Below are 25,192 nucleotides of genomic sequence, written 5' to 3'. Positions count from 1 at the left end.
ATCGAATGACAGTACAGCTTGTTCTCAAAAAAGTTTACGCTAAAAGCCAATAAAAACCATTACAATGTAATGTAATTTTCTTCACAAACAGACCCGAAGTCTAATTGGCATTTTAAAAATAAACTATCTTTGCTGGAGGGAGAAATTGCTATTATCATGCTAAGGGTATAGTAGAGCATGAGAACTATTCACTGATGCTAAGTATTGTGTCATCTACTTTTTTTAAAGGTATTTTAAAGGAAAAGAATGATGTAAAAATTTGAGAGACATTTTTATTTTTGCAGTCACTATGGAGGCTGATTAAATACCTTGAGAATATTTGCGTCAACTTAAAAAACCGCAGCATTATCCATAGCCTCAGCTCAAACTCAATTAGAATACACTTCCATGGTCATTACAAGTCCCAGAGTAACTTCTCTCTTAAATCCCCGAAGATCTATGAATGGCAAAAGGTCACATCATTTTAAAATGTTAGCTGCTATCAGAGGGAGCCGTGATGCTGGGAGAAATGGACATTCATCTTCTTAGCTCATGGGAAACTTTACAAGAAATGATGTTCATTTAATGATAAAAAATCTTTTTATTCCACTAGAAATGATAAAGGAGAAGGAGATGGAGAGAAAGAGCAAGAAGAGAAGCTATTAGTATATTTTAACATTGATTTAGGTGAGAGACACACCATTTGGGGTAAAATCTCTTAAACTGCATTTGATTCTAGAGTTTGAATAAATGTCAAGTTGAAAATCAGGAGAATGAGAGGAAGAGCCAATAGGAATGAATCCACTCTGAAAATCAGTGAACAGATTCTTCATCCTTTGCACATCAAGGGTCATCATCCTCAGGGGTATGGTTAATTTTATTTACTTGTGTTAATGTTTCATGGTAAGCAGACAAATATACCAGGGTGTATTGGGGAAGATTAATGAAGTCTCAGACACATGTTCAGTTCAGTTCAGTTCAGTCGTTCAGTCGTGTCCAACTCTTTGCACCCTATGAACCACAGCATGCCAGGCTTCCTTGTCCATCACCAACTCCCAGAGTTCACCCAAACCCATGTCCATTGAATCGGTGATGCCATCCAACTATCTCATCCTTTGTCATCCCCTTCTCTTACTGCCCTCAATCTTTCCCAGAATCAGGGTCTATTTCAAATCAGTCAGCTCTTCGCATCAGGTGTCCAAAGTATTGGAGTTTCAGCTTCAACATCAGTCCTACCAATGAACACCCAGGACTGATCTCCTTTAGGATGGACTGGTTGGACCTCCGTGAAGTCTAAGGGACTCTCAAGAGTCTTCTCCAACACCACAATTCTTCAGTGCTCAGCTTTCTTTACAGTCCAACTTTCACATCCATACCTGACCACCGGAAAAACCATAGCCTTGATTAGATGGACCTTTGTTGAACAAATAACCTCTGCTTTTCAATAAGTTGTCTAGGCTGGTTATAACTTTCCTTCTAAGGAGTAAGCGTCTTTTAATTTCATGGCTACAATCACCATCTGCAGTGATTTTGGAGCCCAGAAAAATAAAGTCAGCCACTGTTTCCAATGTTTCCCCATCTATTTCCCATGAAGTGATGGGACCAGATGCCATGATCTTCATTTTCTGAATGTTGAGCTTTAAGCCAATTTTTTCACTCTCCTCTTTCACTTTCATCAAGAGGCTCTTTAGTTCCTCTTCATTTTCTGCCAGAAGGGTGATGTCATCTGCATATCTGAGGTTATTGATATTTCTCCTGGAAATTTATATTCCAGCTTGTGCTTCTTCCAGACCAGCGTTTCTCATGATGTACTCTGCATATAAGTTAAATAAGCAGGGTGACAGTACACAGCCTTGACATACTCCTTTTCCTATTTGGAATCAGTCTGTTGTTCCATCTCCAGCTCTAACTGTTGCTTCTTGACCTGCATATAAGTTTCTCAAGAGGCAGGTCAGGTGGTCTGGGATTCCCATCTCTTTCAGAATTTTCCACAGTCTATCATGATCTACACAGTCAAAGGCTTTGGCATAATCATTAAAGCAGAAATAGATGTTTTTCTGGAACTCTCTTGCTTTTTTGATGATCCAGCGGATGTTGGTAATTTGATCTCTGGTTCCTCTGCCTTTTCTAAAACCAGCTTAAACATCTGGAAGTTCATGGTTCACGTATTGCTGAAGCCTGGCTTGAAGAATTTGAGCATTACTTTACTAGCATGTGAGATGAGTGCAATTGTGCAGTAGTTTGAGCATTCTTTGGCATTGCCTTTCTTTGGGATTGGAATGAAAACTGACCTTTTCCAGTCCTGTGGCCACTGCTGAGCTTTCCAAATGTGCTGGCATATTGAGTGCAGCCCTTTCACAGCATCATCTTTCAGGATTTGAAATAGCTCAACTGGAATTCCATCACCTCCCCTAGCTTTGTTCGTAGTGATGCTTCCTAAGGCCCACTTGACTTCACATTCTGGGATGTCTGGCTCTAGGTGAGTGTGAGTGATCACATCATCGTGATTATCTGGGTCATGAAGATCTTTTTTGTACAGTTGTTCTGTGAATTCTTGCCACCTCTTAATATCGTCTGCTTCAGTTAGGTCCATACCATTTCTGTCCTTCATCAAGCCCATCTTTGCATGAAATGTTCCCTTGGTATCTCTAATTTTCTTGAAGAGATCTCTAGTCTTTCCCATTCTATTCTTTTCCTCTATTTCTTTGCACTGATCGTTGAGGAAGGCTTTCTTATCTCTCCTTGCTATTCTTTGGAACTTTGCATTCAAATGAGTACACTTTTCCTTTTCTCCTTTGCTTTTCACTTCCCTTCCTTTCACAGCAATTTGTAAGGCCATCCATTTTATTTTTTTGCATTTCTTTTTCTTGGGGATCGTCTTGATTCCTGTTTGCTGTACAATGTCACGAACCTCCATCCATAGGGCATCAGTCACTCTATCAGATCTAGTCCCTTATATCTATTTCTCACATCCACTGTATAGCCATAAGGGATTTGATTTAGGTCATACCTGAATGGTCTAGTGGTTTTCTCCACTTTCTTCAATTTAAGTCTGAATTTGGCAATAAGGAGTTCATGATCTGAGCCACAGTCAGTTCCCGGTCTTGTTTTCGCTGACTGTATAGAGCTTCTCCATCTTTGGCTGCAAAGAATATAATCAATCTGATTTCACTGTCGACTATCTGGCGATGTCCATGTGTAGAGTCTTCTTTTGTGTTGTTGGAAGAGGATGTTTGCTATGACCAGTGACTTCTCTTGGCAAAACTCTATTAGCCTTTGCCCTGCTTCATTCTGTACTTCAAGGCCAAATTTGCCTGTTACTCCAGGTGTTTCTTGACTTCCTACTTTTGCATTGCAGTCCCCTATAATGAAAAGTCAGACACATGAGACCTTTCTAATGTATTTGGCTATGAAAGCTTTTCTGAGAAGACAGTGGCGACTACCAGGGGGTTCTCTTCAATGAGATTTGCAAATTGGTGGAGTGTGAATTGCCTCCTGGCTCTTCTGCAGAGCTCTCAGGAAGACCCTGCTGGAGGGCATCATCCAGAAGTTAACAAGGAAATCTATTTCATGTGATTTTTTTTTTAGTTCCTTAATTATGTAATGATAGACACTGATCAAGTTGTTTCTGAGAGGCAGAACAGGGTGAATATGCTTCATCAAGCTGCCCCAGAGCATAATTACATTCTGCTGCCGCTGCTTCTCTTTTCTTCTTTCCCTTCCTTTAGAGCAAACAATATATAATAATGCAATGTTTTAGGTTGTTTTTTTTTTTCCCCATGATTGCATGGCAGTTCTATACCTTGGGTTAATTCCATTTCAAAACATGTAACTCAGAAGCAGTAGAACTCATCATGATAGAGAAAACGACCTCTGTTCACTTATTGACTGCTGTGCAACATACTATATCAGAAAAGGGCTTAAGACAACCATCTGTTTTTTTCTTGGTTTTATGGGTCAAGGATTCTGTAAATGCTCAGCTGGGTAGTGAGCCTCACATCCACTTGATGCCAACTGTGGTGGCTGGAACTGGAGGTTCCATGTTCTAAATGGTTTTTTCACTCAGGGTTGTATCTTAGCCTCTCTCTTTCTCTCTATGTTGAATCCCATCCTCCAGGCCCTTTCCATGTGGCTTGAACTTCACAGAATACTATACTTTCATGGTTGTTGGGCTTCGTAATTGGTGGCTGGCTTCTTCCAGTATGAGGGTCCCAAGAGTGAGTGTTTCAGGAAACTCCAGTGGAAGCTGCAAGGCTTCTTATGATCTACCCTCAGAAGTTCTACGTATCCATTTTGCCCCATTCTATTGATAAAACACATCACTAATTCTGAGTTAGATTTAAAGGGAAGAAAAAAATTAACTCCAGCTCTCAAGATGGAAAAGGCATACGCACACACAGGATGGCAAGAATTGATGGCGGCCATGTATGGATGTGAGAGTTGGATCATAAAGAAGGCTGAGGGCTAAAGAACTGATGCTTTTCAATTGTGGTGCTGAAGAAGACTCTTTACAGTCCCTTGGACAGGAAGGAGATAAAACTAGTCAATCGTAAAGGAAATCAACCCTGAATATTCATTGGAAGGAATGACGCTGGACCTGAAGCTCCAATACTTTGGACACCTGATGCAAACAGTCAACTAATTTGAAAAGATCCTGATGCTGGGAAGATTGAGGGCAAGAGGAGAAGGGGGGCAGCAGAGGAAGAGATGGCTGGATGTTATCAGTGACTCAGTGGACATGAGTTTGAATAAACTCCGGGAGAGAGTGAAGGATAGGGAACCCTGCAGTTCATCAGGTCGCAAAAAGTCTTCACATAATCATAATACATCTGGAATACAGATAATTTTGAGATTTTCAGACTTTTCATTGGATTTTGACTGTGAAATAGCTATTACCTTAAATTTTTGAAGGCTATAGATTCCCAATCTGGTATCAATTCAAGGTGCATATTTATTGAAGCCTAAATGAATTTATCATTAGTCTCAGAGACATCAAGAAACCCAAGGTCAAGAAACTCCAGTCTGTGGATTTTCAGGGTATATAAATTACCCAGATTAAATTATAGAAGAATAGATCTGTTCATTAAAATGTACATATATAACTCTTCAATATAACAGCCCTTACATTGGCATTACAACCCTGTCATTTAATTAAGGATCTCATGCTATAAAAAAAAAAAAAAATGGGTTTCTTAAGAGCAAAAACAACTCTTGTCCTTTTATAGTCACAACAAAAGCACTGATACCAATTATGACACAATCTAGCAGTTGAAAACAGAATATTTATTGTTCTCTTAGGTCTTAAAATAAACTCAGTGACTTTTTAGGTAGCCTTGGACCAACAAAAACAACAAAAGGCCATTTGGGTCTGAAGGTGAATGGCTGAATGGTAAACATGTCCCAGAAACACACACCAAGTTCAATTTTCATCATACACAGGCTGGTATAAAACTGTCTACAATTTTTATTATATATTTTTTATTTTATATGCATCCTGCTGCGTAGCTCAATTCTTACTGCTACTACTCCAGCCCTATAAAACACTCATCTGCTCCATGTTACTACCAATGGGGAATCCACACTTTAAGAAAATACCCACAAAACCAGCCCTCTTGACTTCAGTGGTATTTTTCAGTCCACTGATTCAAAAGGAATAAAAGGGTTCCCCCAAAAAGAGCTTAAAAGAACAAAAATTTTGCCTTCATAAAATCTTCGCAAACATCTTTTATGTATGTAGGAGCTTCCCTTGTGGCTCAGCTGGTAAAGAATCCACCTGCAATGTGGGAGACCTGGGTTCGATCCCTGGGTTGGGAAGATCCCTTGGAGAAGGAAAAGGCCACTCGAGTTTTCTGGCCACTTGAGAATTCCATGGACTGTACAGTCCATGGGGTCACAAAGAAGTGGACATGACTGAGCGACTTTCAATCTTTGCTTCTATGAATACATAGATATAAACATACATAAATAGGAGAGGAGACAGAGAAAGACAGACACACACACACACACATACACACACTGTGGAGGAGGAAAAAAGGGAGCAATTGATTTACATAGCAAGAGAGAGTACCAAGTGATACTTTCTGCTTTTTAACCTGCTTTAGCCACTTTAAAACTACATTACAAACATTTTTCCAGGCTATTGAATATTCTTCAGTATTATCATTTTTTATTGGCTACACAGACTTTGATTGTATAGATATACTACTATACAATTAATCCCTTATTAGAAGGCTCTTAAATTTCACTATGATAATGTTATGACCTAATGTAAATTAATACTTCTGTGAAGTGAAGTCTTAGTCATTTAGTCATGTCTGATTCTTTGCAACCTCGTGGACTGTAGCTTGCCAGGCTCCTCTGTACATGGGATTCTCCAGGCAAGAATACTGGAGCGGGTATCCATTCTCTTCTGCAGGGGATCTTCTCAACCCAGGGATTGAACCTGAATCTCCTACACTGCTGACAGATTCTTTACTGTCTGAGCCATCAGATGATAAAGAATACACCAATACTTCTGTACATCAACTATTATTTCTTCAAAGGACTGTTGTTGAAGCTGAAACTCCAATACTTTGGCCACCTGGTGCAAAGAGCTAACTCATTGGAAAAGACCCTGACGCTGGGAAAGATTGAAGGCAGGAGGAGAAGGGGACGACAGAGGATGAGATGGTTAGATGGCATCACCGACTCAATGGACATGAGTTTGAACAAACTCCAAGAGATAGTGAAGAACAGGGAGGCCTGGCATGCTGCAGTCTATGGTGTTGCAAAGAGTCAGACATGACTGAGTGACTGAACAACAACAACAATTTCCTCAGAGTACAACTGAATTTATGGATCAAAGAACAGGAATTTTGTTACCCCTCTCAATTGATAGATATTACCAAATGTCTTTCAGATAAAGAGAATGCTAATTCATGGTTCCCTCATCAGGGACATGGGAAGTACCTATCACCAATACCTTTTTTTATTCTTGCTTTCTTTTTATAATGCTCTCTAAGCTAACTTTGGAAATGGTGCATGTTGTGTCAAGACACATTACTAATGATAATGAATTTGTTTTTTCTCATTTCCTTCCTTTTGTCATGTGTTTTTAGTCATTTGAATATCCTCATCTGGTAGATTGCCAAGTTCATATTTTTCCCCATTTTAAATCATAATTGTTTCTCCTTTTCTAACTGATTTATATTAGAATGCCATTCCTACTTCATAGTTTATTTTTAACAGTCTATTTATGCACATTTTCAATCTTCATCTAAGTTTCTCAAAAAAAGTAATAAAGCATCATCTGCACATATTATACATCCACACACATAGGGGACCCAGGTGAGCATTTCAAGTTTGAAGACATTTATGAGATTAAAAACTGAACTTCATGGCACCTCAGTAATTGTGTTCCCTGAATGAAGCAGCCCCAGAAAAACATGATTTCTCCATTTTGACTAAATCATCAATTCACAGGTAAACTTTCCCTGTCATCCATTTATCATAAATTGTAAGATGTTAAAAAAGATTTCACTACATATACAAAAATTCCACAGATTTGTTAAGTTACTATTTAAGATTTTATACATACATGACATTTTCACTGAAGCAGTACACAGTGCTTTACAAATGTTAATTAAGATATTCCAACCGGAAATTGAAGCAAACCTCAAGGGAGTGAAATTAGGCAGGGAAGGACGCGATAATTTCTTCAAGACAATTTCAGAGCATTTCTGGCATTTACATGGCTCACACCCAAGAACCTGGTCCCCAGGTCTGCCTTCTAAACATAAGCCCACAAAATAAGCAGGTCTTCTAACCAATGAGCATGAGCTTGGACTGGTTATTAACCAACATGTGTAAATTTGTCTAAAACACAAGAGAAAATGTCAACTAAACTGTATTTTTCTTCTTCAATACAATTTACAGTCAATTCATAATCAAGGCACTAAACAGAACATTATAAAGCCTGTCTTATCTACAGGATATTTTACCAAAAATACAGAAATGACCTCAACAATTAAAATTCTTAAATTCAGGCTTCAGGTATTTCAAGAGTGAATAGAAAAACAATTTGTTGCGAAAAAATTTTTTACTTTACCCCCATTTCTTTCTTCTTTCCCTCTTTCCCCCCACCTTTCTAATTTATTTAAGTAAGTTTTAGGTACCAAGTGATAACTACTGTTTTTAAGACTGGGGACTAAATTACAAATGAGACACTAAATGCCTTACTGCAGTGTGAATCCTTTACAACTGGCTCTGACACAGAAACAGATAAAACTCAGCAGGAAAAGTGCAGTCATACAGGTACTAACACATACAAAACCTTGTGAGAAAACAAAGACGCACTTCTTTTCCTCGTGTTGGAATGAGGGAAGGACCCATAGGGCATTTGATGCCATAGTGGATTTTGAAGGATGTACAGGTACTTGACAGAAGGGGTGGGAAGGATCTCATGGCAGAGGAATCAACCTAAACAAGATCAGAGAAGTGTGAGCGCACACAGTATGCTCAGGTAATGGCAAGTTCCTCAGCATGGCAGAAGTTAGGTAACATGGTCTGAGGTCGGTCAGTTGTGTCCAACTATTTGTGACCCCATGGACTGTAGCCATGGGGCACAATGTAGGCTCTTCTGTCATGGAATTCTCCAGGCAAGAATACCGAAGTGGGTAGTCATTTTCTTCTTTAGGGGATCTTTCCAGCCCAGTGATGGGACTCGAGTCTACTGCATTGCAGGCAGATTCTTTGAAATTCTTTTGCAACTTCCCATTGCAGCACTGGTGCGCTACAGCCTAAAAGCAATCTACAGTCAAAAGAGCTTTACTAGCCACTTAAAGGGGTTTTGACTTAAATAGCAAGAGAGTCTATTTATTCTGAGCCATACACACAAATTCAAGGTTTTAAAGTAGGAAAAAAAGACTCCATTGTAGTCATGCAGAATGACCACTGTGGAGGTAATATAGAGGTTGGATTAAAGAGAAAAGAATTTGGAGGCAAGACACTCACTTAAAAGGTTGTTCTATTGGTTCAGCTAAGAGAAGTATCAAGAACACACACAAATGATCTTAGACCAAATAAAGCTATCCTCAGAGTTGGGTGATTCAGCATTACCACAATGATTCCAATATACCAGAATGCCAATCATATTTATAGCTATTTCCAGCCAAATGTGAAAGTGTTGGAGATTCAGGAAAAAAGAAAAAAAAGATTCAGAAACATGCCCCTTGAAAAAGAAAGCCAAGTCTCACAACCAAAGCTCTTCAAGGATTTAACAGGAGGGGAGAATAAAGAAAACATATGTCTCCCCAGTTTAACACTTGCCAATGTAAATGAGCACAGTACCTTTTCAATGTTCAACAAATTCCTCAAGCCACACAATGTGGAATTGTCACAAAGAACACCATAAAGCTACAAAGAATCATTTCAGTGAGAGCCTTCCCCACCCCCTACTCCCTCTTGGCAAGTAGCACAGTGAAAATCAGAGGCTAAAACTCATGGTCTATAGGGTGACTCCGACCAGCCCCCAAGTTCTTTTTGATGTAAATAATGCTAACTCAAAGAGAACTGTTGATCAGCCGATTTTCCAGCAATGTCCAGAATGACTGGGACCATATTCCCATAAGGTCAGAATCGACAAAAGCTTTAGAGCTGCTGTCTCCTATAGAGAGAGGTCATACGTTCTCTGGTTTACTGCACTCCACATTATCCTCTGTTGCCTTTTCAGTACTAAAAGCTGAATCTATTGGTTTCTGTCATTAATAAGAGAGAGAGAGAGAGAGAAACAAAACAGCGTAAATTCAGAGCTTAAATAAAAGAGAAAAGTACTATGTTCCTGTTGCAATTAAAAATGGGACATCAACAACAGATTGAGAGACACAGATTACATTAGGCACTGGGGATATTCCTCATTTCCTCAATTCATATGCTATCTCATTTTTTTTTCTTTGAAATAAAAATCCTGTGTCCAGAGAATCCCTAGTCACATCTCAGTTACCTGTTCAAGCCAACAGGTGTTGGAACTGAGACTTCTGCAGGGGCTATGAACACAGACTTGACTTTGATTCTTAATTCTACTACTGATGAGACATTGACAAATCACTTATTATCTGATTCTTTATCTCCATGGCTATGAAATGCAGCTGAAAATGTCCATTTCACAGAATGTCTACTCCAATCACACGAAACCGAAGCACAGAGCTCAGCATTTTCTAAGCAAAATTCATAGTTACAATATCATAAAGATTTAATATTCATGTAAATTTGAGGAAGTCAAATAAAAAAAATAAGGTTTATTTGACTCACTAAAGTGTCTGAAAAGCACATTTGGAAGTAAAAAGGGAGATACTTTTTTAACATCTGCTGAATGTATTTGGGGACAAAATCTGTTTTTGTTCACAGAGCTCCTAGAGAACTAGGCCCCTGAGAAACAGACTTTAGGAGCTACCAATTGATTGTCTTCATGCTGGCTCACAGAAGACATGGGAAAGTTGTTAGTTCACTCTTATAACTGGCTCTGGGCTTTCTGTGGCTTTAGATGAATCTCAAGATACAAAAGAATAAGGATGGGGATACTAAGGAACAGATGAGGCGATGCTATCCTGTTCCCAGTGTGAAAAGAAGCTTTGGCTCTTATGATCCTTCTTGTTGGGAAAGATGGCCAAAACCAAATCTATTCTGAATGATGGTCCTTTTTGTTATCCTTGGTGTTTATGGGGAACAAGATGCTTGGTCCATGTATTCAAGTTAGGGGAGTCCAGTGTTCCAAAAGGGAATAGCCTGTAAATGGTTGAACTACTTGATGGTCAAGGGGGAAGGAAGTGTACAGTGAAATGGGAAGTGTGGCCCACTCCTGCCACTGGCTGGTTCTGGGACATTAAAAAGTCACCTAAACCTCTCTGAGCCCAGGTGTCATTATCTTAAAATGCTGAGTTGGAAGATAAAGTTAGTTTCTAGTATCTCTTTCAGTTCACACAACATGCAACTATTTTGGGGTGAAAGATACATTCTAATGAGCTAGACAAATCAAATTTTAGTAAATCAAATTCCTAATACCTATAAATAATATTACCTAGTCCAAAAAATATCACTCTGCTCATCTTCAAATGATCTTTTCTTGGCACTATATCCTGGCATTTGAGTCTTAAGTTGTGCCCTTATTAGCATAATGTGCAAGGAACACCTGTTACTTAAAAGAAGTATGCGCTGTTTCTTTGTGCCGAGTGGATAATTTCTTAATTTACATATTGACAGCTCAGGTTTGCTGAAATCAAGTTAACCTATGGTAAGAAGAACAGCAGAAAGAAAGTTTTGTGCTAAATGGAAGTTTTAAATCACAGAAACTTTAGTATGCTTCTCAATCTAGAATTGCAAATTTTTAAGAAGATATAGATCTTCTTGACATAAGGCATTTCTCACCAGTTATCAAATTTGTTTTTTCCCTGAAGGTAAATTCTTCTAGTGCTGCATTATAAGCTTAAGTCCCACCCCATCCAGGCTCAGCTGTCAATGAAACCTATAAGATTATATTTACCTCTTTGAGCTAAAATGTAAAGGTCACTTTGTTTATTAAAGTTCAGCCTTGAGGCTAAGTATCTTTCTTCACTTTCCCTGAAGAAAAGGGTAGAGAGAAAGACAGAGAAGTCTGGGAAATAGAAACCATTACAGATTAATTGATCGGAAACTGAGATCTCTGGATCCTCACCAAATTTAATCTGTCTCATCCATAGCTGAACCAGAGTTTTCAATTCCAATCAAGAATAAATTTTACACAGAAGAGATAGGAATCTTTCTCTGATTAAATAACAACAGTTTTTTCTCACTCATCTATCATCTTTAAGAGATTTAGGAAGATTGTCTACTGGGGAAAATAGTGCCATTTTGCTCTGGCTCTTCTCGTCTGCATCTAGTCCATCAAACATTTCTGAGCCATTTTGGAAATCATAGGCAATAGGATCTAACCCAAATTTCCATGTTTCAAATATATTACTCAGTTAAAGGATGCTTTGCTTTAAGACTGATTGAAAATTGAACCACATGATGCTAACTTTTGGAAATCCTGACCTGAAAAACACCCCATCTTCTCAGTTCATGATACATACACTTAGGTGATTTTCCTGAAAATTGCACAGATTTTCTTCTAAGCTCTGAATACAATCCTTTTCCAATTTAGTCTCTTGCTGAGGAGGGTTTTGGCTGTGCCAGAATATTTGAAAAACAGAGGATAGAAACAAACAGCCAGGTGCAGCCATGAATTTTTAAACCAGGTCTACTGAAAAAACACAGAAAACAAAACCCCTCTAACCACCTTTGGGGTAAAACATCAAACTGAATATTATCCAGAATCATCTCTGTTATGCGTCTACACCAGCTCCAGACAGATGGTCAATTTGCTTTTACCACCTTTAAGCCTATGAGCCAGGGGCTCTGATGATAGAGAAATCCGGACACTGAGGGAAGAGTACATCCCCAGAGTGGCATAAATGTGTAGAAAGTAAAGCTAATAAGCACACAACAGTCCATAAAAGCTATGTATGTATATAATTGAACAATAGGCAAAGACTGGCCAAGAAACAAAGCTGACACAAAAGTTTATTTGACCTTTCTTTGAAATATGAGGTACCATTTCTTAAAAGGGGAACGACCTTCTGTCACTTTATCCTTCAACTTCCTGCGAGGAAACCTAGGATTCTTAGAGCCAGGAAAAGATCTCCATGACTGAAGACAGAACTGCCACCTGTATTGACGTAAGTGTAGTATTTGGTTAAAGGGACAAATCAAGCCCTAGTACAAGGAATCAAAAGTGTCTGCCTGCCCTATTTTGCCGCAATTTACACAGACTGGACTCCTGATTTTGATGCACCATTGCAACTGAATATGCTGTCTCATCTGTAATCGACTTGTAGTGATTGGTGTCTTCTAGCACTTTGGCTCTAAGTTATGGCTCCAGTCTCTCAAGCAAGAAAAGGTGGTCTATTAATAAATAACTAAACACACAAGAAGGACTCATACACTGTTGAAGTAACTGTCTACCTCCATTAATAATCATGAAAATAATTAAGTATTCCCTAAACAATATTTATATAAAGTCAATATACAAATGCAAGACTTCCTAAAGGTTGATATCATGTCTGCCAGAACACTTCTAGGACTGTAAACAAAACCATAGGGGCTACTGTGTCCACATGTTGTGATTTACAAGGGAACCACCAACGCCAGAGACTGAGGGGTCAAAAAGTTGGCCCAACAGGTTATAGGGCCATCTTGGGAAGAAACAGCAAGCTGGTGAGGTGACTCTCCCCTATTCTTCAAAAGCACACTGGGTGCAATGCTATCTCCCCAAGCCAAGCACTCAATGCTGTTGTTGCTGTTGCTTTGTTTGTGTGTCTCCTCTACCAGACTGGAGTACGGATACCAGACATGGGATCTTTCATCTTCCTCTACTGTCTTCTACACAGTATATTGGTAATCGATATTTGGTGATAAAATGGACAGAAACATAATTTAATAAAACAAACAAGCAAAAAAAAAACACTTTAGGATATTTTATTCATTAATTAACTCATTAAGTATTTAGATGAGTGCTGAATATTTGCATATTATTATATTACATATGTATCCCAGTTCAAATTTTAGGGAGAGCAGTTGGGACAAAGAAAGAAAAGGAGAGAAAAATAATAAAGGAGGAAGAGTAGGGAAGAAAGGAAAGAGAAGGAGGGAGAAAGTCTCTAAGTAGTACTGTTTGGGGCATTAAACTAAATTCATCTGTGTGCTTTATATATCTTTTATGTCTCCTACATGGGCAGGCAGATTCTTTACTACTAGCGCCACCAGGGAAGCCCATACACTTTATAACTGAACTATAATTTTCATACTTTTACTAATTCACATAGCATCATATTTAAGAGGCCTTACTGAGTGCTAGGACCCATTCTAAGGGTTTGGCATGTGTGCATGCTTAGTTGTGTCTGACTTTTTACAATCCCAGGAACTTTAGCCCACCAGGCTCCTCTGTCCATGGGATTCTCCAGGCAAGAATGCGAGAGTGGGTTGCCATGCCCTTCTCCAGGGATCTTCCCAACCCAGGGATAAAACCCACGTCTCCTGCATCTTTTGCATTGGCAAGTGGATTCTTTACCATTGAACCACCTGGGAAGAGGTATCAGTCAGTTAGTATTACCATTTTATGGATTACTATACAGAGACAGAGAAATTTAGTGACCAACCTAACATTATACAGATAAGTGGCCAAACCAGGATTCAGTGTAGGCAATGTCAAAGTTTTTACCCCTTATGTCAAACAGCCTCATCTTGAATTTATAAGCATTTATTAAGGAGATTCAAAGATCTTCATAGAAGATCTTTCTATGAAGACTTCCTAGAACTAACACCTAAAAAAAATGTTCTATTCATCATCAGGAATTGGAATACAGAAGTAGGAAGTCAAGATATACATGGAGTAACAGGCAGGTTTGGCCTTGGAGAACAAAATGAAGCAGAGTAAAGGTTAACTGAATTCTGCCAAGAGTATGCACTAGTCATAGAAAAGACCCCTTTTCAACAACACAAGAAATGACTTTACACAGGTACACCACCAAATGGTCAATACCAAAATAAAACTGATTACATTCTTTGTAGACAAAGATGGAGAAGCTGTACACAGCACAAGCAAGACCTGACTCAGATCATCAACTTCTCATAGTAAAATTCAGCTTAAACTAAAGAGAACACAGAAAAACAATAGGCCAGCTAGGTACGACTTAAATCAAATCCCGTAGAAATTTGCAGTAGAGGTAACAAATAGATTCAAGGGGCTAGATCTAGTTAGCATGCCTGAAGAACTATGGATAGAGATCTGTAATATTGTACAGGAGGGGTGAACAAAACCATCCCAAAGAAAAAGAAAAGTAAGAAGCCAAAATGGTTATCTGAGGAGGCTTTACAAAATATCAGAATAAAGAGAAACAAAAAGCAAAGGAGAGAGGGAAGAGTATATCCAATTAAACTCAGAGTTCAAAAAAATAGCTAGAAGAGATGAGAAGGCCTTCCTCAGTGAACAATGCTTAAAAATAGAAGAAAACAACAAAAAGGGAAAGACTTGAGATCTCATCAGGAAAACTGGAAATACCAAGGGAGCATTCTGCCCAAAGATGGTCACAATAAAGGATAAAAATGGTAGAGCCCTAGTAGATGCTGAAGAGATCAAGAAGAAATGAAAAGAATACACAGAAGAACTGTATAAAAATAGATCCTAATGAACCAGATTACTATGATGGTGTGGTTAGTCACCCAGGGCCAGACATTCTGGAGTGCAAAGTCAAGTGGGCCTTAAGAAGCACCTCTGTTAATAAAGCTATGCTATGCTATGCTAAGTCACTTCAGTCGTGTCCGACTCTGTGTGACCCCATAGACAGCAGCCCACCAGGCTTCCCTGTCCCTGGGATTCTCCAGGCAAGAACACTGGAGTGGGTTGCCATTTCCTTCCCCAATGCATGAAAGTGAAAAGAGAAAGTGAAGTTGCTCAGTTGTGTCCGACTCTTAGCGACCCCATGGACTGCAGTCTACCAGGCTCCTCCGTCCATGGGATTTTCCAGGCAAGAGTACTGGAGCGGGGTGCCATTGCCTTCTCCAGTTAATAAAGCTAGTGGATACAATAAAATTTCAGAAGAACTATTCAAATTCCTAATGGATGATGCCATCAAGGTTTTGCATTCATTATGTCAGCAAATCTGGAAGATCCAGCAGTGGCCACAGGACTGGAAAAGGTCCGTCATCCTCCCAATTCCCAAATCCCAATTCACACCAAAGAATGTGCTAACCATCAGACAATTGTACTCATGTCCCATGCTAGTAAGGTCATGCTTAAAATCTTGCATGCTAGGCTTCAGCATTATGCAAATCAAGAAATTCCAGATGTCCAAGCTGGGTTTAGAAAAGGAAGAGGAACTAGAGAGCAAATTGCCAACATTCGCTGGATTATAGATAAAGCAAGGACATTTCAGGAAAACATCTATCTCTGTTTCATTGATGACGCTAAAGCCTTTGACTGTGTGGATCATGACAACTGTGGAAAGCTCTTAGAGAGATGGGAATACCAGACCATCTTACCTGCCTCTTGAGAAACCTGTATACAGGTCAAGAAGCAACGGTTAAAACCCTGTGTGGAACAACTGACTGGTTCAAGATTGAGAAAGGATGACAAGAGGGCTGTCTGTTGTCACCCTGTTTGGTTAACCTATATGCTGAGACATCAGGAGACATGCCAGCCTGGATGAATTACAAGCTGGAGTCAAAACAGGTGGGAGAAACAGCAACAACCTCAGATAGGCAGATGATACCATTCTAATGGCAGAGAGCAGAGAGGAACTAAAGAGACCCTTGATGAGGGTGAAGGAGGAGAGTGAAAGAGCAGGCTTAAGACTAAATATTAACAAATGAAGATCACGGCATCCAGCCCCATTACTGCATGGCAAATAGAAGGGGGAAAGTTGGAAATAATGATAGATTTCCTCTTCTTGGGCTCCAAAATCACTCTGGATGGTGACTGCAGCCATGAAATCAGAAGATGATTGCTTCTTGGCAGGAAGGTGATGAAAAACCCGGATAGTGTGTTGAAAAGCAGAGACATTACTCTGCCGGCAAAGGTCCATATAGTTAAGGCTATGGTCTTCCCAGTGACCGTGTATGATTGTGAGAACTGGACCATAAAAAAGGCAGAATGCCAAAGAATTGATGCCTTTGAACTGTGGTGCTGGAGAAGACTCCTAAAAGTCCCTTCGACAGCAAAGAAATCAAACCAGTCAATCTTAAGGGAGATCAACCCTGCATATTCACTGGAAAGACAATGCTGAAGCTGAAGATCCAGTATTTTGGTCACCTGATGTGAACAGATGACTCATCAAAAAATTCACCGATGCTGGTAAAGATTGAGGGCAGAAGGAGGAGAGTGCATCAGAGGATGAGCTGGCTGGATGGCATCACTGATGCAATGAACATGAACTTGGGCAAACTCCAGGAGATGGTGAGGGACAGGGAGGCCTGGCATGCTGTAGTCCATAGGATTGCAAAGAGCTGGAATACGACTGGGCAACTGAACAACAATGTGGAGGAGATTCAATGTGCTAGTTACTCAGGCACGTGAGGGATGTATGGCTCTAAGCTACTGACCCGTGACACCTTATGTTGTCAGTTTCTTTACTGAAGTGTAGGTTATAACTTCTAAAATAGAAAGTAAGCATCCCAAGAATGAAGACAAAGTCCACACAGGGTATAGATGCTCTAGAAGAGAGGATTAGAAAATGTGCTGCCACAGGGGCAGCACAGGGAGTATGAGGAGCTAAAGTAAGCTTGGTTTCAGGGGGGATTTGCCTCTAGAGAAAAGCAGGCAATGAAGTGGTGCTCATTGACTTTATACAATTAAAAACAAACAAACAAAAACTCTGCAGGACCTGCTGGTATAAATGCAGGTGACACAGGAAGAACCATCCTTCATTCAGGGATATCTTGTCCCTTCTGGTTAGTAGGACTGGGTTACCTCTCTTTACCTGATCACACGTGAGGGCCTCACTTGTCTGTAAGATAAGTGGAAACCAAGATGAAGCACAGACCTTAGGCCCAGACCTCTGTTCACCAAAGTGAAATCAGCTTGCTTACAAGAGTGAAAAGGACACACTTAAACAATTTGCCAAGAGGTGAAAATCATGGGTTTAAAATAAGAGTTTTTGATGAAATAGATGATTTATGATGACAAAATCAATCCTGTAAACACCCATGCCTCTACAAACAAGTACATTTTATGTTGTAAAAGAAGCAGATAGTTATTTGGAAAATACTATATAGTGAGGAAATATACAAAGTTAGGGCACCTCTCTATACTTCTTAGTGCATTTATTATAACAGGCTTATAAGCATTCACCAACACACACACACAGAAACACACACAATCTTGCTGCCAGACTTTCACTCTCACAATACTTTGTACCTTTGAATAATTAGATCCTGTCCTCTTGATAGCAATGGCTGGAGGTTGTTAGAATCCAAGCTGTTCTGGGTACTGGAAATGCTCAGTATCTCTTCCCTAACATCTATCAGCTCTTTAGGCCTCATTATCGCAATGACACATCTTGGCTTCTCTCCAGCTAGTATATTGTTTATTGATTGATGAGAATAAGGTAGGAAGAGTAGAACATTCTCTGCAAGTTATGAAGCACTGACAAAAAGAGGTTCAGAGTGCAGTATCTGTCGGAATTGTAACAGCCAAGGGATGCAACGAGATAGATTACTGCGCATCTTCTCCCTGGTTCCCAATCTAGGCTTGCAGCAAAGAATTAGTGGAGAAAGTTTTTTATTATGGTTGATTTGTACAAGGACATTTTTCATATCAAAATCTCCAAACATCTACTGTATGGATGATTTCTGTGAGTGAAACTGACATGCAACCATTTACCAGTCAGCCTATCTTACAGGTTAAAATTGAGAAGGATACAGGGCCAATTTGTGGGAATAGTGTCAAAAAAGGAGAGCATTTAGAATCCCAATGTTTTGTTAGAGAAAGTTGGGCAAGGTGCAAGTTATTCAAACAAATTGATGTGTGAGAGACAGAGAGGAAAAGTACTCGTCATAATCACTGCATCAAAGAAAATCTCTTCTTATTCAAAAACGGAGACAGTGTGCCTGGGGACTAATTCGGCAAGTTGCCACATCAATCGCAGTTTGGATACATAATTAACAGCTGTGTGTATGGAAATAATTAATCTCATGCTCTGGGAGAAAATGTATAGCGAAATGTTTTTCAGAACAGACAAGGGAGGATTATGTTCTGAGATTTGGACATCTGGAAACAACGCTTGAGAAGAAGAAACTTCTAGGTCAGTGATGTCATGGATCCAGCCTGCATGTGCCTTGGATGTCACCCAGGACAAGAGATGAAGGAAAGTACACTAGCTGCACACCCAAACACCTTGTTTCAGGAAAGCAAAACATCTACAGATACCCCTGCAATCTTCCTGAACTCTAAGCTCAGGTAATACTACTCCCAGATTCAGAGAAATTTTGTGTTTAAATCACCAAAGCTAAATTCTTCCACAGAAGTCTCTGAGCAAATATTAAGTAAGTATAAAGAGTTTTTTATTAATAGCAGTGGAAACATAGCTTTCATCTCAGAATCTTGGAAAGGCAATGAAGGAATGAGGGAATTCTTAAAATTCTTCAGGGTGAAAACTCCTCCCACCTCTTAGCCTTTTGCACCAGGACTTTACAGATATATGATTGTGTTCATCTTCTGTCTAAAATTTACAATGTAATCCTATCCCTTTCAGCATAGCATTTAACATCCTCAGCATGGTATCCAAAACCTTTCATGATCTGACCCCTGGTTTGCATAACCCAGTTTCTCCAACCACAACTCTAAGTGACTCTCCGGACTGTCTGGCAGCCTTGACTGTTCTTTCTCACTGCTGTTTGCTCAGCCAGATGGATTTTCTTTCCTCCTGCACTAAGAATAAACTGAATCCTCTTTATTTTCCTAATTCCACTTATCACTCCCCTGGAATGCCTTAAAGTCGCTCAGTCGTGTCTGACTCTTTGCGACTCCTTGGACTATACAGTCCATGGAATTCTCCAGGACAGAATACTGGAGTAGGTAGCCTTTCCCTTCACCAGGGGATCTTTCCAACCCAGGGATCAGACCCAGTCTCCTACACTGCAGGTGGATTCTTTACTAACTGAGCTATCAGGGAAGCCCTTTTCCTAACCCTCTGCCTACCCTAAATCTGGGTCAGATTCTCCTCCCATGAGCTTTTATTTAAGGAAACCTGCATTCTACATATCAATTAGAAATTAAGTATTTCCGATATGGTATAACATACATCTTTTACTAGATTGCTAATATAGAGAAAATATACCCTGCTCACCTTATTCCATACCCAGACTATCACCTCACACATAGTAGATGGTCGATAAGTGATGGCTCAATCAATTAAAGAGGGCGGCTTTGTCTGTGACATGGCTGGGTGTTTGGCAGAGGACCATAAAACCTTGACAAACAGAGTTGAGTGGCCTGAAAGCAATTTGAAAACCCATGATCACATGTGCTTCCCTTCAGATATATTTTACATTGCCCTTCGAAGCCCATTGTTAACATCCCCACCCCAGAGAAGGAAGCGCGTCATTCACTCAGCTGGGTGTCATTAGTTGAGCGTGTGGTGTGACTCTGGGTCATGCTCTTTTCTCAATGGAAGGCTCTTGGCCAACCTAGCAATGTCACAATGATGGAAATCTGGCCCGTTTCTGTGGGGTTCTGTCACCCATTCTGGAGGAAGGGAGGATGGAAGCAGGGGCAAGAAGATGCTTCCCGATTCTTTTTATTTTTCATCAGAAGGTACCCAGTTCTTCTCTGCTTTAGATATACTGGGTGACTCTACTCTGAAGATTCTGCAAGGAACTTCCAATATAGCTATCGTTCTAGCAAATCTGCATCCTAGAAGATTGAGAGAATCAAGCTAAAGTTTCACAGTGATGCATCAGTAATAAGCAAACACCAGCATCTGAAAGTATTACAGGATGCGAATAAGAAGCCAGGCAGGGAAAATTGATGGCATTTAGAAAGAATGGGCCTCTTTGTCAGAGAAATGCTACAGGTTAATACGAAAGGTGCAAGTTCAGAGGTTCACAGAAGTCCTTTGCTTTAATAAGCACCTAATCAAAATATAATTGTTTCAATTTAAGTCTTTACAAAACTTTCATTTTTTTTTCTATTTCATATTCAAAAATTCCTTTTAAAAGTAGCATAGTGAAACCTTAAGAATGTAGCTTTGAGAAAGCTATTTTTCCAAGGACAAGTTCTTCTGTATGATAAACAGAAGTAAGAGAAGCAGGTTACTGAAAAGGGAAAAAAACAATCAATAAAGGAGATAGATAACACTTACATACCACAGCCACTGGGAAGAATAATAATACATTTAAGCTTCATATAATGAGGAAATAATGAATATAGAATGCTTTGTTTAATAAGGAAGGCGAGGATATAATTTTGAAAACTTTTTAAGTAAAATAAAAGGAGGGAAGGCACTATCGCCTTCTAAAGATAAGCTTCAGTTATCTGAACATTCACCTAAATAGAGCACTAAAATCCCCTAGCATGTCACACCCACAAATGATATTCAAATATGTGGATCTCTTAATAAACATACTATATTGTAGCAACCCCACAACACAGAGATATACTCAGAGATAAAGTAGACATTCTGGGAAAGAATATCACTATTTCTAAAGATAGATAACCCATGATATGGGATATAAGTGCTCTATGAAAAGGGTACTTATTTATATATACTTTTTGCAAATAGTTCTTGGTTATTTCATATTTCCAGAATGACCTTTCACTCATGCCCGAAGATTATGTGAGAACTATAAATATGAGATATTGAACAGCAAAACCATTTGTATCAACCTTAGGATCCAATTGTCATAACCTTTAAAGCCTTCCTAAGAATTACAGATTTATCACTTCTGGGCCTTTCAAAGAACTTGAAAAGGCATTTTATTTCTCAATATACAGCATTTAAGTTTACTCACTGTAATCACTTGCTAATGGACATCATAGCTGCAAATTATATGAAAATGGTGTTTAGAGATAACAAATCAATTGGTTAGATTAAAGGATGTTATCAAACAAGTATCAGAAGGATAAGGATGATGAGATTTTAAAGGATTAACTTACTCCTTGAAGAGGTAAGTCTTGGAATCTATTACCTTCAGGGCCCCCATGCAGAAAGCCAGCAGCTGCAAATTGCTACTTAGTTTACAAAGTATAAAGATCAGGTAAAGAGAATAGATTGCAGTAGGCATCAAAGAAACTACAGTATGTTAATTAGTAAGGACCCACAGCATTTACATGGGATCTTAAGGTTACTATCCCTTTAACTCCTTAAAAAAAAAAAAAGTCCTATGATGTTGTTTTATTCCCACATGCCAGGAAGATTAGACAAGTTGCTCAAGGTCATTCAGCCTGTTGACTGGCTTGTCATGCAGAGTTCCCAACAGTCATGCCATCAGAAAACTGATTTATGTGCCCATGTGACATTTGGGTATGGCATTTATTAGTTTTCATTTTATCTTATTAATATATCTTTTGCATATCACAATAACTACAGGAAATAAAGAAAACAGTGTCTGATGGAGTCACCTCTACGCTTGGGTATTCAGAACAATGCCGAAACTACAAATTATTCAGCAAGCAAAGTCCTGTGGGACGAGAGCCTATTTGATGGGAGAGGAAGCCTTTTAAATAAAGAAGGAAACTCCACCTTCCCTATTACCCATGACAAATGCATGATTGCTTGGCTCTTTTCAACATCCTGTCCCACTCACTTAGTATCCTGCTAGAAGTGGAGCTGAGACACTGTATTTTAATTTTCAGATCCCTGAATAGAATATCAATAAAGGCATGCGAGAAAAGCACATATGTTTACCACCCTTCTCTTGGAAATTAAGCACAATGAGATTAACTCAGGGGAACCTAACAAGCTTTCCCTTTCTTTCTCATCTTTCCCTTTAGATTACTTCTGTACCTGCTTAGCTTGTAGTGTAATGTAGGTCAATGACACTACCAAAGTTTTTTTTTTTTTTGCTAACATGGATCTGCTTAGGAAGAAAAGAAATAAATAAGGGAGACAGGGTTTCCATCACTTAGGAGGATGTAGTGTGCTGCTGTGTGCTGTGCTAAGTCACTTCAGTTGTGTCCAACTCTTTGTGAGCCCCATGGCCTGTAGCCCACCAGTCTCCTCTGTCCATGGGATTCTCCAGTCAAGTGCACTAGAGTGGGTTGCCATGCCCTCCTCCAGGGGATCTTCTTGACCCAGGGATTGAACCTGCATCTTTTACATCTCCTGAATTGGCAGGCCGATTCTTTATCTCTAGTGCCACCTGGCAGATTCTTTACCACCAGCTCCACATTAGAAGCCCATAGGAGGATCAGGGCTGGATATGTTTAAAAAACAACAACAACAACACTTTTCTCCTCCTGATGTTTGTGTCTGGCTAGAGACCAAACCACAACATTGAATACGAAGTTGTCCCTTTTGAAAATGTAAACTTCAGTTTAAATGGTTCGTAAGACATGATATAATAAACTGGTTCACTGTCTAAGCACTGGGACTCTGGTTGCTATCTCCACCTCAAAAGCCCAAAGGCCCTATTGTCTGCCCCTCCCCTTTGGGCTCAGATGTTGAGTTTGCAGCTCTATACAAAAATAGTGACTTCTCTTGCCTGCTGATTTCTGGCTGTAGTTTTGCAGGCTTTTCACTGAGATGTAAAAGGAGGTGCTGACCACTCAGAGTCATTAAGGCTCCCTGGAAACATTCTGCAAGGGTTGTGATATTAATTCCAAGTAATTGGATTCCACTAGGCAGTTTATGACAAAAGCCTATTCTCCTGCCATCTTCGTGTGTTCTTCTGCCAATAAGATACCAGCTGCTGAGCTTCAACTGCCTTTGGGTTAAAATCGTGTTTCTGGAGTTAAGTCACTTGCAGAATATGTACAGTAGACCTCGTCACCATAGCCTCCTTCATCATCTGCAATGATTCCTTCATTAGCTTACAATATCAAAGCATTCTTAAAGTCTTCCCATTGTCTGATTTCCAGCTCAAAAATTTTCTCTTTCAAACAGCCCTCCAAAAGCCTGTCCTGTAGGGATTAATCACACACTCTCTCAAGTTTCCTCATTATAGTATTAATGTAGTTTTAGAATATGTAGTTCAATTCAATAAATATGTGCCCCTCTGTGTTCGTGACTTCCTGGTCCTTGCCACCATATAATGAGCTAACAGGATACATGTATTATCCCTACTCACAGATGAAGAAATAGTGGTACCTAAACTGTGGCTTTGCACGTACATCAGAGAAGAGTATATTTAAGGCAAAGTGATGGATGATGACTTTTGTTAACAAGGGTGGTAATTAAAACCAGAAGATTCTGCTGCGTTCACGCTAGTTAGGTGTCTTTGTTTTCTTTCTAAAATTCCTTCTGCATTATAGGCGGTCCTTTCCTGTTATAATTGAGCCCCCCGCCTCTTTCCCAATGACTACAAAATGTAATCCTCCAGTAATCTGCTTCCTACTTCTTTTTACTTTCCCCATTCACATTGTCCATATCTCAACTTCCATATAAAACACATCCTCCTTCTCCATGGTCAAATTTTTCCCAAAAAATCATCTTGCAAATAACTATAAAATCATTGATTGTGTATATCTGAACCTTATTTTTCAACTGTCAAAGTGTCTTTTGATATACAATTGCATTTTTCTCTTAATGATCCTGAGATGAAGGAGAATTAGTACTTTCTCCATATTCTAGATGGAATAAGATGTTCAGGGTTCTGAAATAAAACCACTTTATTTGCATCTCAAAAGAAATGCCTCAAACCCCTCTGGGCTTCGCTTTCTCCAAGACTGGTCCAAGCACTCCTCATGATTGCCTAAAATAGGACCATCTGTCCCTTGTAGCAAAAGCTCCCTACATGATCTTCCATGGTGAGGAGGAAATCTACTTTTCAATTGCACTTTGAATTTGCCCACAAAGGGCACATCCGAATCGAAATGTCCACTGGATTTTGAGCTTACAAAAGGCAAAAAGCTAGTACCTTGAAAGAAGATGAGGGTCTAACATACAGTCTGTACTCAAGCGCAGTCACAGTTCAGCTTATTTGTGTCATTTCCTTTTTTATTTTTATTGAGGTATAGTTTATTTACAGTATTATATTAATACCAGGTATACAGAGTGTGTTGTTTCATTTCATATTCACACCCCTCATCCATGTGATCTCCCCCACTGCACGGAGGAGTATGTCCTCCAGCACACGTGCTAAAGCCACTGAAGCTGGGATTTGGGTGGAGGCTGGCTGCCTCCAGGAGCCACACTCTTAACCAGCCACTCTTCACCCGTCACCTAGAGCAGGGAGGACAGTTATCACATCCCCTGATGCTTTGAGTCCCTTCCCTGCTGCCACATACAGCAGTCACAGTATTTCTTCCTGTTTTCCTACAAAACTTTAGAGTTAAACCAGAAGAGCAAATCGAAATAAAAAGGATACTGAACTTGTTCAGAGAGAAGCCGAGAGGTTTCAAAGCAGTTGTCCATTTTACGGCCAGATGTAAAGAAAACAAGATGTGAGATTCCAGCTCGGTCATCAGACTCAGATTCCTTCTTTACATAATTTTCTCCTAGCCAAGCTA

The 25,192-nt window shown here is 39.5% G+C and overlaps 1 protein-coding gene across 3 annotated transcripts in view; it reads right to left on the bottom strand.

Moving 5' to 3' along the window:
* The window catches only part of SORCS1 (sortilin-related VPS10 domain containing receptor 1), a 577,390-nt gene that overhangs the window by 209,735 nt on the left and 342,463 nt on the right, over positions 1–25,192 (bottom strand). The gene's annotated exons all lie outside the window — the stretch shown is intronic.

Source organism: Bison bison, unplaced genomic scaffold (genome assembly GCF_000754665.1).
Source record: "Bison bison bison isolate TAMUID 2011002044 unplaced genomic scaffold, Bison_UMD1.0 scf7180017864456, whole genome shotgun sequence".
NCBI classification, from domain to species: domain Eukaryota; kingdom Metazoa; phylum Chordata; class Mammalia; order Artiodactyla; family Bovidae; genus Bison; species Bison bison.
Note: the sequence above shows the minus strand (reverse complement) of the source record. Positions and strands in the feature narration are given on the sequence as shown.